General features: G+C 42.4%; 1 protein-coding gene and 1 pseudogene across 1 annotated transcript in view; one reads left to right on the forward strand and one right to left on the reverse strand.

Annotated features, from left to right (window-relative positions):
- zcchc2 (zinc finger, CCHC domain containing 2) overlaps positions 1 to 19340 on the reverse strand; it is a gene marked incomplete in the record, with an annotated part of 44012 nt that overhangs the window by 10413 nt on the left and 14259 nt on the right.
- LOC125300488 lies at positions 15165 to 16513 on the forward strand (annotated as a pseudogene).

The following is a 19340-nucleotide window of genomic DNA, read 5'->3' on the forward strand; positions in this document are numbered from 1 at the left end:
TCTGCACTAAGCCTGAGAACAGAGCAGAATTTCTCAATAGAGTGCACAGGATGCAAATGTGATGACGGGTAATGTCTTTGAAAGACTGGTTTTCCATTTGCGTTAGGAACTGACAGAATTTAGTAATTTGAAAAAAAGTCATTCAGTATTTGTCATTTAGTCATTATTTTTTACTTTTTTTGCAAGATTTAATGAATTCCCTATCTTGAAGTAATAGTTAGCTTGCTTTGCATAAAGTACCATAGATATTGGATGAATAAATTTAATATATTCACTGGCTTTGTATTTTTTCAAACATGATTTTTCCTTGTTCAAACAATTTGTTTTATTTTGCACAATTTGAATGGTGGAGGGCCATGGTGTCAGACACCAAAAAGGACGAGGACCACAAAAGCGTCACGTTCGAAAGTTTATTTAAGGGTTGGGGGTTAAGGGGGTTTCAGGGGTTTCAAGAGTCTGCGTGTGTGTGTTCCCCCAGTAGCCGAACAGCGATGGCAGGAGCTGGATGATCCGGGAAGTCCTGGGGGAAACACACACACAACAGCAATTGAAACGGCGGCAGTGCAGTCAAGGATTAGGCGGTATTAAGAAGAAGAGGCGGAAGGCAGGTCAAGATTACCGGGCTGGAGAACACAGAAGTAGTCGGCCGGGTCCGGGATCACAGGCAAAGAGTCAGAGGCGTTTTCCAAAACAGGCGGTAACTGGTGCTGGTTGCAGGCGATCTGACAAGTGTGGACTGAAAAGCAAGGCTTTATATACAGGGCATGATGAGTGGTGAATGCAGTGCAGCTGGTAGGTTAACGAGGGTGAGGCAGAGCAGAGCAGAGCAGGAACAGGTGGAGGTCATCAGACTTCAATCAGCGTGTGTTACCAGGCAGAGAGAGAGCTCATGACACATGGCTTAAGTAGTGTGACTATGACTTGAAGAGTGTCTCTTGTCATTATGGCTTAAATAAGCATTCTTTGTTTTTAGTGTTGTATCTTTATATGAAAATCTCAAATCAGACAAATGATGAGTATTTAAAAGAATATCTTTGATTTCTTTAAATGTGAAATTCGTCAGAAAATGAATTAAATGACTAAAGACTCTAGGGAAAATTAGGACTTCTGTGGTTGTTTCCTCTCATACGGTGACAGCAGAAAACACACAATTACCATCAGATTGAGAAAACATTAACAATAACATGTAGAAGTGAAGCATTAAGAAATATACTTGTCCAGATGCTGACAACACCATCATTTCCGAACTATTAGTCGCAGCTTATAGACCGATTTTGCAAAATTTCTTCAGCTACAGTATGAGGTGCAGCTGCAGTTCACATGGTATTAATATGGTTTTGTTTCTTTTAACTTGCATAAACACTGTCCTGAGGCTTATACACAATGCGGCTAATACACTAGAAATTACTGTATGCTTTATATTCATTGACAATAATACCTAGGTTTGCTAACTTACACTTCTGTCTTTTCTTTCATTCAAAACATAAACATAGAATCTCTGAAAGTAGTCCTAATTATTTGTATTCATGGGTTTCCTATTCATACGCACACACAGTGTCCTGTATAGACACAGAAAAGAGGTGACAGGAGCCATCTATTGGCCAGTAGTGGTGATCTGCTACTGATCTGAAGCTAACCACTGAACAAGCAGCTGAAGACTCTGTTTAAGGAAGATGTTAACTGTCATGGTGTTGCAATTCTTTGGTGCTTCACTCCAGCTTCATTCAAGCAGAAGGTTCGAACAGACAATATTGGCTAGAAGAATGATGAGCCTCAATTAGTCTCTCCTCAGCCAGCCTTTCTCCTCTATCCATTTTTGTTCTGAAACACCTTGCCCATAGTTTGCTCCACCTGACATAAACACAAACAAATGCATTTACATACAGAACATAAATATATTCCGCAAACACATGCAACCCCTATCCTAAAAAAAATACACTACTGTTCAAAATGTATAAAAAATACACTACTGTTCAAAAGTTTGGAATCACTTTTCATCATTAATGTTGTAGAAAGAAATGGCTGATCTTTAATGCAATATCTACATAATACAGATGTCCATTATCAGCAACCATTCATCTAATGTTCCAAAGGCACATTCTGTTTACTAATCTGGTACCATCAGGGTTGGGTAGTAACTGATTACAAGTAATCTGGATTACGTAATCAGATTACAAAAAACACGTAACTATAATCAGACCAAATACTTTTTTCAAGGGGGCATGGAATCACTTCATATACTGTATACAATCAATACATATACTCTACTTATCTCTGTAGGCTAGACATTTCATCTGGAAAACCTGTATTTATCCAACTATATACATGATTAATCTCTATTGTCTACACAACTGTGCAGAATACCGTACTCAACCTGCAATTGGTATTTAATGCTTCTTTGCTCTTCTATAGTTGGACGTCAACTGCATTTCATTGGCTCTGTACCTGCACTCTGCTAAATGACAATACAATTGAATCTAATCTAATCTAATCTAACACAGGTCATGCTATGTGTCATGCTTTGTAATTGCCATCTTTTTTCACAGCAAGATGCCTTAAATATGTTGATGGTTATATTATAAGTCTCAATCTATCATTTATTTGCACAAAACTTGCCAGAAGTCATAATTTAAGGGGTTATTGCCTTTTAGCACACCCAACTGCGACCCAGCTATAGAATAAAATGGACGCCTATTTTTTCCTTTGAGTGGGAAAGTCAGTTCATTTGAGTGGTTCTGAAATACAAGACCAGTTGATAGTCATAATTTATGTTTAAAGGGGGAAGTAAAGGCTACATGGGTGCTATATTGTAGCAGACAGGGGCACAGGAGATATTTTCAAAGTGAGGGGGACCAAATTGTGAACACCAACTCGTAGTGAGATCAGACTTCCAGATATTGGATTGCCACATAAAATATTTAAATTGTCAAAAGTGTGAGATGAGTTCAATATGCACAATAAAAGGTCTCAGCTTTTAAGATTATGCTATTTTACTTTTATTAATTTATTTTAGATGTATTTCACACTGCTTGGGCCAATGGTACAATACTCTAAAAGCAACATGGGATGTTGATATTTTATGAAGCCAACAAAAGTTCATCATGCGGATGATCCAAACACATGATCAAATAGAGTGTAGAGTAGAGTAGAGTAGAGTATAATTTATTTATCCCGAGGGAAATTAAGGTGTCCAGTACCATACATACATAAATACAGAATAGAAAAACACAAAGACATTACACTCATCATTGCACATATGTTCACCATACAGCACACGCTTACATACATCTAGCCAAAGTCAAATCTCTCACACATACACACACACACACACACACACACACACACACACACACACACACAACACACACACACACAGCTGTGGTTGTGATGAGAAGAAAATAGTGGTTATTTAGCTGAGTGGTACATAGCAAGCTGAGTGGTACATAGCAAGAGCAGCTAAAAAGAGTCAATAACTGGAAAAAGTGTTCAAGTGTCAGGTGTCTCAAAGTGTCACTATGTGCAGATGAGTGTGCAGGTGTGGGAAGGTTGATTATGCAGTCCAGTCACCTATGATGATCTCTTTCTGGGTGTCCTTCTGTGTGGTGTTGAACAACTGGATGGCCCTGGGGACAAAGGACCTCCGTAGCCTGTCTGTCTTGCATGGGATGGCACGGAATCTGTAGCTGAATCGCTTCTCTGGTTGTCAAAGACTGGGTGCAGGGGTGATTGTAATTGTCCATTATAGAGTCAAGTCTGCTCAGTGTCCTCTTCTCAGCAGTGGTAGTGAGAGTCTCCAGTTCTGTGCCAACAACAGACCCAGCTTTCCTCACCAGCCTGTCAAGGCGTCCAGCATCTCTCTTCCTAATGCTGCCTCCCCAGCATGCCACAGCATAGGAAAGCACACTGGCCATGACAGACTGGTAGAACATCTGCAGGAGTCTGTTGCATACATTTGAAGGATCTCAGCTTCCTCAGAAAGTAAAAGCCTGCTCTGACCCTTCTTGTAGAGTGCTTGTGAGTTAGCAGACCTGTCAAGTTTATTCTCCAGATGTACCCCCAGGTACTTGTAAGTGCAGACTGTCTCCACTGTCTCCCCCTCAATTGAGACAGGCAGCAGAAATCAACCACCATTTCCTTGGTTTTGGTGGTGTTCAGCTGCAGCTGGTTGGTCCTGCACCACCTGACGAATTTCTCCACCAGTCCCCTGTACTCCCCCTCCTGCCCATCTTTAATACATCCCACAATGGCTGTGTCGTCTGACAACTTTTGCAAGTGACAGCTATCTGAATTGTCGTTGAAGTCTGTGGTGTAGAGGGTGAACAACTCCGGTGCAACTGACCACAGTCTGTGATGTGAGGTCACACAGTCTGACGGAACTGGGGCCGTTCTGTGAGGTAGTCTGTAATCCAGGTCACCAGCCTCGTCTCCACTCCCATCTGCAGCAGTTTGTCTCTCAACAGGAGTGGCTGGATGGTGTTGAAGGCACTGGAGAAATCAAAGAACATGATTCTCACAGCCCTGCCTCCTTTGTCCAGGTGTGAATGCACCCTGTGCAGCAGATAGAGGATAGCATCCTCTACTCCAACATTCTCCTGGTAAGCAAACTGTAGGGGGTCCAGTGCATGGCGAACCTGGGGTTTCAGTATGTTGAGAAGTACAACACGCTCAAATGTCTTCATAATGTGTGACGTGAGGGCGACCGGTCAGTAGTCATTCAGTTCTTTGGGGTGTGGCTTTTTGGGGACTGGTATGAGGGATGAGGTTTTCCACTGTGTAGGTGTACCTTGCCCTCATGCAGGCTCTTGTTGAAGAGGTGTTGCAATGGCTCAGCTAGCTCATCTGCACAGGACTTAGCACAGGACTCTGCACAGGACTCTGGCACAGACACCGTCAGGGCCATTAGCCTTGATCTTAAGCCGTCTCAGTGCTCCTCTTACTTGATCAACTGTGATGGTGGGTGGTGACTGTTGGTGTACAGTTAGCAGAGGAGGGGGGTGGGTTGAGAGTGGGGTCCACACTCCACCGGTGTGGGGGTGGTAGTGAAGATAATTTCAGAGGAGGTAGAAGGGGGAGGGGAGTCCAGTGTGAGTGCTGAGTGTTGATTGTCTATGTGGGGGAGGGGTGTGTGTGCAGGGTGTGAGCTTCACAGTTCTCAGGTGTGGGGGTGCCTTCAATGGTGGGAGCAGGGAGAGGGGGGGTGGGCAGGGTGTGAGCTTCACAGTTGTCATATGATGGGGTGCCTTCAGCTGTGGAAGAGGGGGGAGGGTAGCTCAGTGAGGCAGGAGGTGTGGTGCCAGCTATACAGTTGTCAGGAGCAGATGGGTAATTAAATCTGTTCTAGAACAAATTTAATTCATCTGCTCTGTCCTTGTTGCCCTCAGCCCTTCCACTCTTGACACCAAACCCTGTCATTGTTTTGATGCCCTTCCACATCTCCCTTGTGTTGTTCTCCATTTTCATCTCCACTTTCCTCCCATACGCCTCCTTAGCAGCCCTCAATGCTATCTTCAGCTCCTTCTGAATATTCCTCAGCTCCACCGTGTTACCCTCCCTGAAGGCCCTCTTCTTCCTGTTCAGGAGGTCTCTCATGCCGCTAGTCACCCAAGGTTTATTGTTTGGGAAGCAGCGCACAGTCTTGGTGGGAACTGCGACATCCATGCAAAAATTGAGGTAGTCGGCTGTACAATCAGTGATCTCCTCAAGGTTTTCACTGTCCTGCAGTACACGCCAGTCAGTGGACTCAAAGCAGTCTCTTAGAGCCTCTTCTGCCTCTGGAGTCCACATCCTGACAGTGCGTGTTGTGACTGGGAGACATTGTACACAGGCTGTAGGTGTATGAGGCAGTGGGCTGCCCAAAGGAGGGAGGGGTTGGGAGTAGTATGCATCCTTCACGTTTGTGTAGAGTAAATCAATGGTCCTGTTTTTCCTTGTACTGCAGTCCACATGCTGATGGAAGTTCGTCAGGGTAGAGTTGAGTGTGACATGATTGAAATCGCCAGATATTACAAAAAAGGCGTCCGTGTGTTGTGTCTGCAGTCTCGCCACAGTTGCGTGGATGACTTCACACGCGACGTCCGGGAGGGCTCGCGGTGGAATGTACACACAGAGAACAATGGCGTGTGTGAACTCTCTCAGCAAATAGAACGGACGTAGACTCACCGCGAGTAGTTCCAAATCCTTACTGCAAAAAGTCTCCTTTACAGTTACATGTCCGGGGTTACAGTTATAGTTAGGCCTATTAAATTGCCTGGTAAACCAAATCAACATGCAGTCTCCACTGTGTATGTAAACTTACAACGTTTACCTTCTGGAAAAAAGATGTGATGCATTGTGATTCTCCTTGTCTCAAGATTCAAAGAACACCGTAACAAACAAAGTAACATCCAGCGGTGTAGTTTACGATACGCAGGACTATGCAGTATATCCACATGGAATTGATCACAGTACTACTACAGCTAACTGCTACATCACAGACAGTATAGTCACAGTATAGTAGTACAGTATTGTTAATATCAATAAACATTACAGCTAATGTCAGGATTTTGCTATCTGGATAATAGCCGGGGCCAGAAACCTGTCAAACTCAATTGATGCCTGGTTCAACACCAGGAAATCCCGCCTACTGCGCAGGAAGTCCCGCCTTCACTGGAAATCACACCTTTACCACCATAGATATATATAATAAAGGCTCGATGTCTCATCCGCGCTGCTGGCCAATGGAGGTCGATGTCCGCACCTCGTGGCCATCTTGCGAACGCACCCCCACTTTTCGGGGGGATAAAAAAAAAGGGCAGTTGTTGACCACAACACCGACACGGCATCGCATTGATGCCAGCGCTGCAGCTTTAATTACTTCTGTTCTAGTCTGGCCTCTTGGTCATTATGTCATGCTCAGCCAATCGGATATTTCGCCCGCAAACCAGGTGGCTGGTCCAGGAAAAGGGTTATCCTACGAGCAACACTATGGCCCCGTCCACACGGAGACGCTTTTTGGGTTAAACGCACCGGTTTTGCTTCGTCTTGGCTGATCGTCCAAACAAATCCTGTAAACGCACTGCCCGAAACCGCACTTTTTTGAAACCTGGTCCCAGGGTGGAAAAATCTGAAACCGTAGCCCTTGCGAGTTCGTTTGGACAGCTAAACCGCATACTTGCATATTGATTATGTCATCGCCACACCTCAGCTGCCCTGGACTTGACACTTATAGTATTGCCTAACAATACTAGTTTTCATACATGACATTACCTATGATTACACTCAGTAGAATAAATATCACAACTGGTGCTGCGCAGTGCCAATAGCTTATCATCACTTGGTAGACTGAACAGTGTTTTCCCTGTGTTTTCTTGATGTATTTCTAGCTATCGTCAGTGACTCGAGAGAACTAGTCAGAAGTTATTAGGGAAGTGCGGTGTAAGTTTAAATTAATTTGTGCTGTGCCATTCATTTATTTTACATGTCTTACAACATAAATAAATGCATTCATAGTCTAGTGAAGTCAGATAAGATATGAACATACAAAGACGCGTAACTCATGTTAAGCCTATGGTAGATGCGCACTAAATGCGAATGCGCGATTTGATGCAGGCAAAAGTATCGACTGTTACTAACAAAGGTATTATAGCAATATTATAAATGTGGCGACAGAATAGCCTAACTTTGGTAGACCTAGCGTTTAGTATCCTTCACAAACCGTAAAAATGAAGTTTATTAGTTTTACAGTTGACTACAGTTGGCAGTTCACTATCAGTCCACACAAGCAATTCTGGTTTCCTTGCCCTAACAATTTTCATCCTAGCCTATTCTGTCTGTTTGTATAGCCTACAGCGCGCACGCTTTAGTCAATTTCTGTAAGAGAAACAGTGCCACCTATAGGCCTAGGATATGAAGTAACGTGTTGAGTCGTGTTGATATGGATCCGTTTGGACGCAAATATTCTTGATACGGTTCCAGGGAAGACGGAGGAAAAAAAGATTGGTTTGGTACGTGTGGACTAGCCCTATGTCTATGCACCAACCGTATCACCAACGACCAACGAGGCTACGATTATGCTCAGTTCAGTTATCGTCACCACCACACTCACCTTACAAACCGCTTTACTGCTCTACGCTACCCTCAGTTGTATTTGTTCTTGAAACTTGTGTGTGGAGGACTACAGAGATCTTGGATACACTACTACATCGCTACACTACGGTGACGGTCAATGTTGATCAATGCGGAAAGCAGTTGCTAGCATAGCTGCTAAGCTAAGCGCTAGGTGCGTTTGTAGGGCTACAGAAAAATGCTGAATCATGCTTTATTTTTTGAAATCACAAGACACAAGAAAAGACACAAGAAACAAGATGATGTGGATGTGGTGGGACAGGATTTTCAATAATTAATTTAATTAACCACTACATTTCTATCCATAACCGTGAGTACCCGTTACTTCTTCTAAAAAAAAAGGATAAAGAAAAATCTCGGAAACCCTGAATTTGTTGTTTCCCTCTCAAACGTGATTGGATTGTGCAGGCGCCACTGATTGGGACAGCCTATCAGCAATCACCTTCAGCTTTCCGCCAAAGTCAACTCCATGGTCAGATTTAGAGACGAAACCATGGACGAAACAATGGATGAAGACGCAGCAGGTCCATCCCGGGAATCCTGCCAACCTGTGGCCCCACCTAGCCAGACTATTTAAATTTTCTGAACAAGTTAATGACTTCCAATTCATTTTACATTCTCCAAGGTATTAATATTAATATGTTTCATAACTCCATGTAAGACGTTTCTGTACATAAATGTAAGCACTGTGGCAGTTGTAATTCAATATTTAGAAAATGTAGGCTACTCTTGATACTCAAGTACTTCAGTACTTTTACTTCTGACTGACTGTTGTACTTTTACTTGTACTTGAGTAAAGTTTAGCAAAGGGTATCTGTACTTTTACTCAAGTAATGAAGCTGTGTACTCTGTCCGCCTCTGTTATTAGAATATCTTATATCGTAATATCCCACGTGAAAACGTGCGTGAATAGTTGGCCTCTGGAATTTTCAAAATTATCTCGGGGAGCCCAGCCCGAAAACCAGCTTTTTTTTTTTGCACCCCCACTTTCAAACTCGTTCCGGCGCCGCTCGCTAACTCATAACAATTGTGTTTCAATGGTGCACTGTAATGACAGGTAGTGACCTGAAGGTGTCATTGTTATAGCCTGGAATAGATTTTCATGTAAAAATTGATTTTTTTGCATATTTTGCTAAAATAGAGTCTAAGGAACAAGATTTTTTTGTCTTCAAATTTTCAAGATCCATCTTTAGTGTTTTTATCTGTATGTTTTAAAATAAGCAATATCTAGTCCGAAAAGTGATTTTCACATTTTCTTCTAATTTTTTGACAATTCCACTTTTTGCACACAAAACCCACAGATAATGTAGAAAGGTTGTTGGTTCTAAAACAATATCCATAGTTTTCAAACTTTGAGTGTCTGAAAAGTGTAAAAACACCTCATCCCTTGTTGCCTATGTCAAAAAAACGATTTCTTAATCTTTGCTTTTTTTGATGCTTTCCTTGACCTGCCATGTCATTCTATTGTCTATCTTAAGAGAAATTTGTCTTGGAAATAATCTATAATAGTACAGGCAACACAATACACCACTATGTGTCATAGGCATGGGTAGTTAAGTAGCAGTAGGCAAAATTAACAAACAAAAGAATTTGGGTACAAACAAACAGACAAACCACGGATAAAAGTTACAAACAAACAAACAGAGACAAACCACGGATGGCCCTCTCACAGCCTGAACTAATACAAAAAACAAATAACTCAAGGGAAAACATTGGTCAGACACAAAACCATGTGCATTTGCTCTCTTTAATCTGGTACGCCCTCCAAATGAGCCTGGGACAGTTGGTCAAGGCTAAAGTTAACACCATCTTGGTCACTGTGATGCTAAGCACTAGTGTGGACCTGGTGTGGACTATGGCTACCCTCAATGAGTCTCCAACTACAGGGTTACTGAGGCCTGGCTTCCTCCGGATACCCCCATGAGGCTGTAGAGCAGCCAGTGCTGGTGGGCTGGATAAATCTTAACTGGTGGGAACAGGTTTAAGCTCGGAGCGATGCATGGTCTTAAGGGGGCCCTCCTCCCCATCTTATATTATAGTGTGTGCCAATTCCATCCAGACACTCTATGTCACTCTATGACACTCACTCTACTCTACTCTATATTACAAGGGATCACATTGTCCCCGGAGCAACTTGCCTTGCTCAAGGGCATTATAGTGGAAGCCAACCGACAATTATCAGTCTACTGCACGCTGGCCCAGCTCCTTAACCACTACACTACCACCGCCCACTAGAAAAAGACTAGAGTGCCAGGTGGTAACATGGGTACGGTGTCAGGACCACCATGCCTCACGATATGCATAGCCTCTTCTAAGTGTCTCCTAGCACTAGCATAGACAGAAGTCAGGTACTCTTGATGTTGCACCACCCAATCAGTCGGTGGACTGTTTCTGTGGTCACCTCCAGTATTTCCAAGTAGGTGGTCGACTGGTAACTTCTGACCAAACATCAGCTCGTATGGGGAGTGCTGTGTAAACTGGTACATGGTGGTATTATAGGCGAACAGGAGCTGAGGGAGCAAGTGGGGCCATTTACACTTCTTTTCAGGGGGTAAGGTCCTGAGCAAGTCATGAAGTGTCCTATTTAAATGTTCACATTGACCATTCCCCTCTGGATGATAAGTGGTGGTTCTACTCTTTGTTATGCTGTAGATGTCACAGAGGTGCTTCAACAGCTCCCCCTCAAAGCTGTGCCCCTGATCAGAGTGGATTCTCCTTGGCACGCCATGCACATAGAACCATCTCTCAGTTAAAATCTGAGAGATGGTTCTATCGAAAAGACGAAAAGCTACGGTGGAAGCTCTCTGATCAGGGGTGGCAAAGGCCTGGGTCAACTTTGAGAAAACATTTATGACTACCAGAACATTCTCTTGTCCTGTGCTAGCCCAATCCAAGAGAGTAAAGTCAATGGAGATTATCTACAAAGGCTTAGTGGCTAACCGATTTCCCAAGAAGGTTCTGGCTTGGGTTGTCTTGCTTTAGCAACCACACAGTGCTCACACTCAAAACACCACTTTTGCAACTCATGCCACATCTGGGGCCAGTAGCACCTCTGGCATATCAAATCTGTGGTCCTGTCCACCCCAAGATGGCCATGGTTGTTGTGTAGGCTAGTGAGCACTTCGACTCGCAACACCTTAGGCAGTAAAAGCTGCAGCACTGGATCCCTGGAAGCAGGAGCCTGGATCGCTCGGTACAAGATCCCATCCACTTCCTGTATCTGAGACCACTGCTGCTGGACTTCCCTTGGTTCACTTCACTTGTCTTAACGGGTAGGTGGTCGTCCCTGTCGCCAAAACCACAGGTATCTGGAAATACAGGGATCAGTCCCTTGCAGGACTTTCAGGTCTCTTTTGGTTCGACCAGGGATGGTGTCTACCATACAAGATTCTGTCATCCAAGAGTCCTGGATAGGTGCACTCGAGGCTTGCATGTTGGCTATGGCAATCGGCAGGGGGACGTCCAGGCCGTGTGACACAGATCGCACATTGTTAGTGTATAGTATAAGTATATATACTCTTTTGATCCCGTGTGGGAAATTTGGTCTCTGCATTCATCCCAATCCATGAATTAGTGAAACACACTCAGCACACACAGTGAGGTGAAGCACACACTAATCCCGGCACAGTGAGCTGCCTGCAACAACAGCGGCGCTCGGGGAGGAGTGAGGGGTTAGGTGCCTTGCTCAAGGGGTTCGAACCGGCAACCCTCCAGTTACAAGTCCGAAGCGCTAACCAGTAGGCCACAGCTGCCCCGTTAGTGGGGCTTGTGGGAAGCCTAGAAAGGGCATCGGCATTGCGATTAGCTGTCCCAGGACGATATTTCATGTTGTAATCAAAGAGGACAAGCTGAGAAACCCAGAACTGTTCCAGAGCGCCCAGTTTCGCTGACTGCAGGTATTGGAGGGAATTGTTGTCAGTGTACACGGTGAACTTGTTGCCCAGGAGATACTCGCATTTTTTTTTCGTGATTTCCCACTTGACTGCAAGGAGTTTGAGTTTCATGGCACTATAATTTGACATGTTCCTCTCACTTGCCCACAAGCCCTGGCTAGCAAAGGCTATTGGTCACCGTAACCCATCCTCTCCATAGAACTGCGCTCAATCCTGCATGGCTTGCATCCGTCTCTAAGATAAACCTAGGATTGGCGCTTGAACAAGCCATTCTTTTAAGGCTCTGAATCCAGAAAAAGTTCTGAAGACAAACCTGAACCTGACTACATTCAATGTTAACTATCCAATATTCAGATAATAATTTCATCCATTTCATCCATAAACATATATTTTCAGAAAACTTGTAATGCAAAAAAAAGATTGTCTCTACATAAATAATCAACTAGTAAAGTTTCATAAGAATATCAAGGAGTTACATTTTGTACCCTATTCACCCGTTCTATGTTGCCTATGGAGGCCAGTTTTAGGCCTCAAATGCTAATTAGCAGGTTTAAAACTAAAAAATCAGCTAAGTAAATATGATATTCAAAATCAGCACCCAAAAATTAGGCAAAATACCCTCTTTACCAGTGTTTCTCACATTTGACCCCCAAGTGATAGTAGTCCCAGTCCTAATTATGCATTATATAAAGGATGATGTCATCTACAGTAAGTGTGAAAATGGATCGTGAAAATTTGAAGACAAAAAAAATCTTGTTCCTTAGACTCTATACTAACAAAAGTTTTTAAAATTGTCCTAAATTGTTGAGAATTGCTCTAAAACTTAAACTGTTTACCATGTTGTTAGTCGCTTTGGCTAAAAAAGCGTCAGCCAAATGTAATGTAATGTAATGTAATGTAAAATATGCAAAAAATCAATTTTTACAAGAAAATCCAGCGGGATTACACAAGACACCGTACTACTTTAGTAGAAGAAGAGATATACCTTATATCAGGTACGACCAGAGAATAGCCGTGTTCGTCTTCATGCAGATCTGTGCAGATCTGACTTGATGTGATGCATGCTGGGTTGAACACAATGGAGAGCTCCATTGTGTTCAACCCAGCATGCATCACATCAAGTCAGATCTGCACAGATCTGCATGAAGATCTAACACTAATGTCTAATAAGGGGAGAACTTCCACTCGAAAACTTCCGGTTTTCGAGAAAGGGGAGGCAAAGAAAATACACTTGGTTGAGTATTATATTTTTAAAGTCACTTAATTGTTCTAAAAGCCTTTCAAACGTGTCAATGACGTCATTCATTAGCACAATGCTAGCGTGTTATGGGCAACAACGACCCAAACTGTAAGAAAACGAAAGGACATGACTCCCGGATTATTTCACTTTTGATTGACAATCCATATCCATTTTTTGCAAATTGATAAGCAGTTTGTGTCTCCGATGATTGAAGCAATTATTGAGAATAGATCTTCTTCATTTTTTATTAAAAAACTGAAACTAACGTGGTGTAGGCCTAAACCGCTATCGACATGGTGCAATGCTTCCTGAATGCAATCATCAGTCAGTCTCATAGCCTACTTGCCGATTTTTTTTCAGGCTTGTAAATAAATTCCAATGTTTTTTAAAAAGTGTCCGAAGCCACCCCGGTTGACAGTAATAACGTTATGTAATCAGAACAGATTAGGCAAATTTACTGTTATGTTATAAACTTTATCTTTCATACTAGCGCAAACTTTACCCCGGAAAAATACATAAAAGCCTCCACATGTTTCGATCTAGTGATTTTCACCTTTTGAAATTGATTTATTCTCGTTTTAAAAGAAAGAACACAGCGAAGCAATCTCTGGTTCGGTTGTTTAGAACAGAAAATCTGGTTGCCAGGACAACGTGACGTTTTCACTTTAGTACTCTATCCTAGCGTTCATGGGCTTCAGAAAAACCAAAGATGGTTGATTACAAAGATATTTCCTGAGAGGCCATTTCCTGTCCCTGGAAATGTGTGCAAATAGGGTAGCAGCAGTACACGCCCTGCACGAGGGGGGGCCACTATCCCCCATTTAAGCAGTGATCGGGCTCCCTTTTTAACATTGAGGTCTATGGCAGAATCCAAGAATTTCCCAGAATTTGTCAAAGCCTTATTTTTTTGAGCAATGGATGCACATTAATGAAGGTGTACACCAAGTTTGTTTTGTACTCCGGCAACCCTCCGGCGTTCAAACGTCAGTGACAAGCCCCTGTGCAGGCGGGGACTGAACCAGAACCCGTCTCTGACTGAAATCCACTTTGCCCTCATAGACATGAACTAGGACGACCCATCTTGCTAAGCATTAATTATCTTTGGAAAAAACTTTTTCCCAGTGAAAACATCATCATTCCGTGTCATTCACATCACGTAATGTGTGAGTCAGAGGTCAGAAACTGGGGCTAGATTTTGCTAACAGAGTTGCCCAGTTAGGGGATCATCATCACTTTTGTTGTCACGTTGTAGTTCGTTTGTAGTCCATGTGGCCTTTCATGTCCAACAGTTTTAATGTGAACTTGTGAATTTGCCATTTTTGTCACTTGAAAGCTGCATATCTTTCTTTCACGAGCATCTTACACTCTATTTTAAGCAAAAACAGTTGTTTGTTTAGGATTAGTGAGTGTATGTTTTAACCTTTGTTGTGGCATCCGTGTTTGTCACACATTCCGACGGCAAAGCACATGAACACTTGCTGTGGGAAAAACAAAGTAGCCACAGGGGCGGTCCTTGTCATTCCGAAGTGCCATGAATGCACCATATTAGGCCTATGTATATCCAGAGCCATATCTATGTTTACCACGACCTAATTAACCGGAAGTCCCGTCCACCTGTCATTTTTTAAGTTAAAGAAAGGTACTTACAGTACTTACTCTCTCACACCTTATTAAGCGTTGCCATAAAGTTTTGTAACATTTCCTGAAGGTTATTTTACTGAAATAATATTTGTGTATATCAACAATAATTTATATTTGTGACATCACAAACCTCACCCTTCCCCTCTTAGATACCAATTTCTTGTTCCTCTGAGACAGCCCTCAGAAGATGTCATAGAAACAGGATGTCAGTCATGTGTTTCTGATAGACAGCGCTCCTGAAAGACACCAGAAGTGAAAGAGACAGCACAGTGTGCACACACCATTGTGCCGCAGTCTGACAGTCATAGTAGCTATCCTCATTGAGTAGGTACAATCAAAAATCTTTTATTTAGTATTTTACAGAGTCTGTCATTGTGTTAAGCAATATTATATCTTTTTCAACTGTTTGCTACTTTAAAACCACCATGGAAGATTTTCATCTGGATTTAGATTTTGAGCAGTTCGAAAATGACCTCTTGTACATTTTGAACCTTAGCTCAAGTACGGAGAATGAGACCTATGTAACAGATGGAGTTGTACGTTATTGTCCGAAGGCTCATGTTATGGACTTTGGTGCCAAGTACCTACCTCCATTCTTCTACATCAACTTCATCATCAGCGTGCTGGGGAACGGCCTGGTCCTCTACATCATCTACAAGTATGAGAAGCTCAGCACCGTCACCAACATCTTCCTGCTCAATCTGGTCATCTCAGACCTGCTGTTTGCCTGCTGCCTCCCCTTCAACGCCGTCTACCACACCTCGGAGTGGATCTTCGGCCGGGCCATGTGCAAGCTGGTGGCCAGCCTGTTCTCTATTGGATTCTACAGCTCCATCCTCTTCCTCACGCTCATGACCTTTGACCGCTACCTGGCCGTGGTGCACGCCATCACCGCAGCAAAGCAGAGACGGAAGGCTTACGCCATCAGCTCCTCCGTGGTGGTGTGGTTGGTGAGTTTGGCATCTAGCGTGAAAGAGATGATCCTGCACGATACACTCACAGACGAGGAGAATGGCGTAATGTGTGAGAGCCATGGTTATGACCACGACACATTGACCAGGTGGCAGCTGTTTGGCTACTACCAACAGTTCTTTGTCTTCTTCCTGATCCCTGTAGCAATTGTGCTGTACTGCTACATGCGTATTGCTATGAGGGTCCTCTCCACGCCAAGCATGAGAGAAGTGCAGAGCGGTGAAGCTGATCTTTGTCATCGTGCTCACCTTCTTCATCTGCTGGACCCCTACAACATCGCCATCCTCCTGAAGGGCTGGAGGAGTCTTTCAGCACAGGGTGTCCATCAGATACCCTCGACTCACGCCACTTTATCACACGCAGAACCTGGCTTTCCTCTACTGCTGCATCAGTCCCTCTCTTCTACACTTTTGTTGGGAAAAGTTTCAGAATCACTTCAGGACAATGCTGGCCAGACACATACCTTGGCTGAAAGTCTCTGCGCCCACATCAGGAACCACAAGCCAAAGTGGCAAAACGACCTCTTGTAAGAACCCTAATATGTTGACTGATAAGACCTCAGTACAGCTGCTTCAATCAGTGTCTTGAAAACCACAACAACAGTATAGATTTCTAGATTTTATTATCTGCTTATAGCACATAGTAGGCTATTAGAATACAAGCACTAAGGCACTTTCTTGAAATGGTGTCTCCTAAAATGTTTTTTTTTTGTTTGCAATTCATATGAATTTGGGTTGTTTTTTTAGCAATAAAGACACAAAGCATAAGCTGTGTTCTGTTGGTCATTTCTTTTTGTGTTTGTCTCTTTTTCAAGATTAACAAAATTCATTTCACATACCTTAACCCAGAAAATGTTGTTATCAGTGTCTGAATAATCTGAGTGTGACTGGGTAGATCTCTGTGTAACAAGTCCTAAATCTAACCTTTTACATGGATAAATTACGCTTTGGTTCAGAGCAAGTTAAAAAAAATCAATCAATATGCCAACCTAAACTTTTAGTTATTGTATCATGACTACACTTTATATCATTTGGTTGTAGTAAAATGATACTTGTTTGGCTCATAATCATGGCCTTTCATAATCATTGTATGTGATTATCAACTGCTCATGGTCTATTGGAAACAATGTAGGTCTAGCCTTTTTTGCCCCGCTACCTGCCCCGCTTCTAAATCTTTGAAACATAAGCTTCTAGTCTATAGACCCTTTCAACAAGGTAAACAAAAACAATGCTTGAACATTCTATTTGGGCCCCAATCTACTTCCTCTGCATTAAGATAACATATGGAATGTTAAAAAGGAAGTCTTGTGGGGACAACTATAATGCTGATAATGGAACTCTCTTGAAAGGGTCTATACCAGGCAAAGCGTGAGCTCGTAGCCATCTGCATTCGGTAGGCTATATATTTACCAGACCCATGGCTACACTGGACATGCAAATGTGTTCTGTGCCCTGAGCATATGCTTGCCTTTCTCTGTCTCTATATCTGCAGCGTTCTCTCTCCGATGAGATTTCTAGTCCGCGGATCAGCCGGTTACAGGCTATGCCATGCTTCTGTCACGCGTCTGATCATTTGCGGCACAAAATGAATGGTAGACTATTATGGAACCGCTGGCGAAAAAAAACTAGTCAAAAAATATTTCTTAATTGTGTGTGATCAAATAAAGAGGCATAGCCTACAATTGGGGGTAGTAATGTGAGCTCATTCAATGTCCATGCACGCCTGGGCCAAGTGAAACTGAACCTAATAGACACCTTTCTCAACAACTTCTCTGTTCAATCAGCAGAATTGGCATTACGAACGTTCCACCCTAAGCGTTTCCCTTGTCTACCCAGTTAAACTACCGAGGTGAAGTTAGTTTGATATTTGATATTCAGATATTGACAGATATTCAATTTTTTTTTTAATGCAGCCGGTTTCACCCCGTGTTTGCAGACAATGTACAAACAGATGACCTGTCTACTTGCTCCCAGCCGACCTACTTAGGGACCGTCTATAAAGTACCTTCTGAATTACCTTCATAGTCTTTTTGTCAATAGCTTTGACATTATGTGACCTAGTGACTCCAAACCAATGCAGAATAGTTATCCTTTGTGAGACTCATCAGACTCATTGTTTGCCCCTAGTCCCTAGGTCACATGACTTGGAAAAAAAAGGAGACCATTCCTTATGGGAAATAATGTATTTTCTTTAAAATATTCATATAAAATACAGTATAAAATACAGTGACCATGAAAAAAGGTGTGTCTGATGAGTCCCATATAGGATAACTATTCTCCATTGGTTTGGAGTCACTAGGTCACATGACTTAGGAGGTATTGGAAAAAAGGAGACCATTCCTTATGGGAAATAATGTTTTTTTTTAATATTCATATAAAATACAGTGTGCATACAGTGACCATAAAAAGAGGTGTGTCTGATGAGTCCCATATAGGATAACTATTTTGCATTGGTTTGGAATCACTAGGTCACATGGCTTGGAAGGTATTGAAAAAAGGAGTCTGTTTCTTATATGAAATAATGTATTTTCTTTAAAAACAATTCAAATAAAATACAGCGTGCATACAGTCGCTATAAAAATAGGTGTGTCTGATGAGTCCCATATAGGATAACTATTCTGCATTGGTTTGGAGTCCTTAGGTCACATGGCTTGGAAGGTTTTGAAAAAAGAAAACCATTCCTTATGGGAAATAATGTATTTTCTTTAAAATATTCATATAAAATACAGTGTGCATACAGTCGCTATAAAAAGAGGTGTGTCTGATGAGTCCCATATAAGATAACTATTCTGCATTGGTTTGGAGTCCCTAGGTCACATGACTTGGGAGGTATTGAAAAAAGGAGACCATTCCTAATGGGAAATAATGTATTTTCTTTAAAATATTCATATAAAATACAGTGTGCATACAGTGACTATAAAAAGAGATGTGTCTGATGAGTCCCATATAGGATAACTATTTTGCATTGGTTTGGAATCACTAGGTCACATGGCTTGGGAGGTATTGAAAAAAGGAGTCTGTTTCTTATATGAAATAATGTATTTTCTTTAAAAACAATTCATATAAAATACAGCAGTAGTCCTTATCCTGAACTTTCTGTCAAAATAAGCCCCCCCCGAAACGTCATAAATCACGTCATAACCACGCCTCCTTTTTATGCAAATTAGCCATGTGGTTGTCACCACGTGTTGTTTGTTATTGTTATTGTTTTGTGAGTCATGTGACAGTCATGTGACTGGTGTCAAACCCCTGGGCAGCCATATTGGATGTAAAGTCATGTGACAGTCATGTGTCTGGTGTCAAACAATGCCCTTGGCATCCATATTGGATGTAGTGTCATGTGACAGTCATGTGCCTGATGTCATGTCAAGCCCTGAAGCGGCCATATTGGCCCCAAACCCCATGTGTGTTTTTGTGGATAATGGGGAATCAGATAAACTTTGTAAGAGTTGTATATGTTTAGTGGTAAATGGATCTAAATACAAAAAAAAA

The sequence above is a fragment of the Alosa alosa genome, chromosome 1 (assembly GCF_017589495.1).
Source record: "Alosa alosa isolate M-15738 ecotype Scorff River chromosome 1, AALO_Geno_1.1, whole genome shotgun sequence".
Taxonomy (NCBI): domain Eukaryota; kingdom Metazoa; phylum Chordata; class Actinopteri; order Clupeiformes; family Clupeidae; genus Alosa; species Alosa alosa.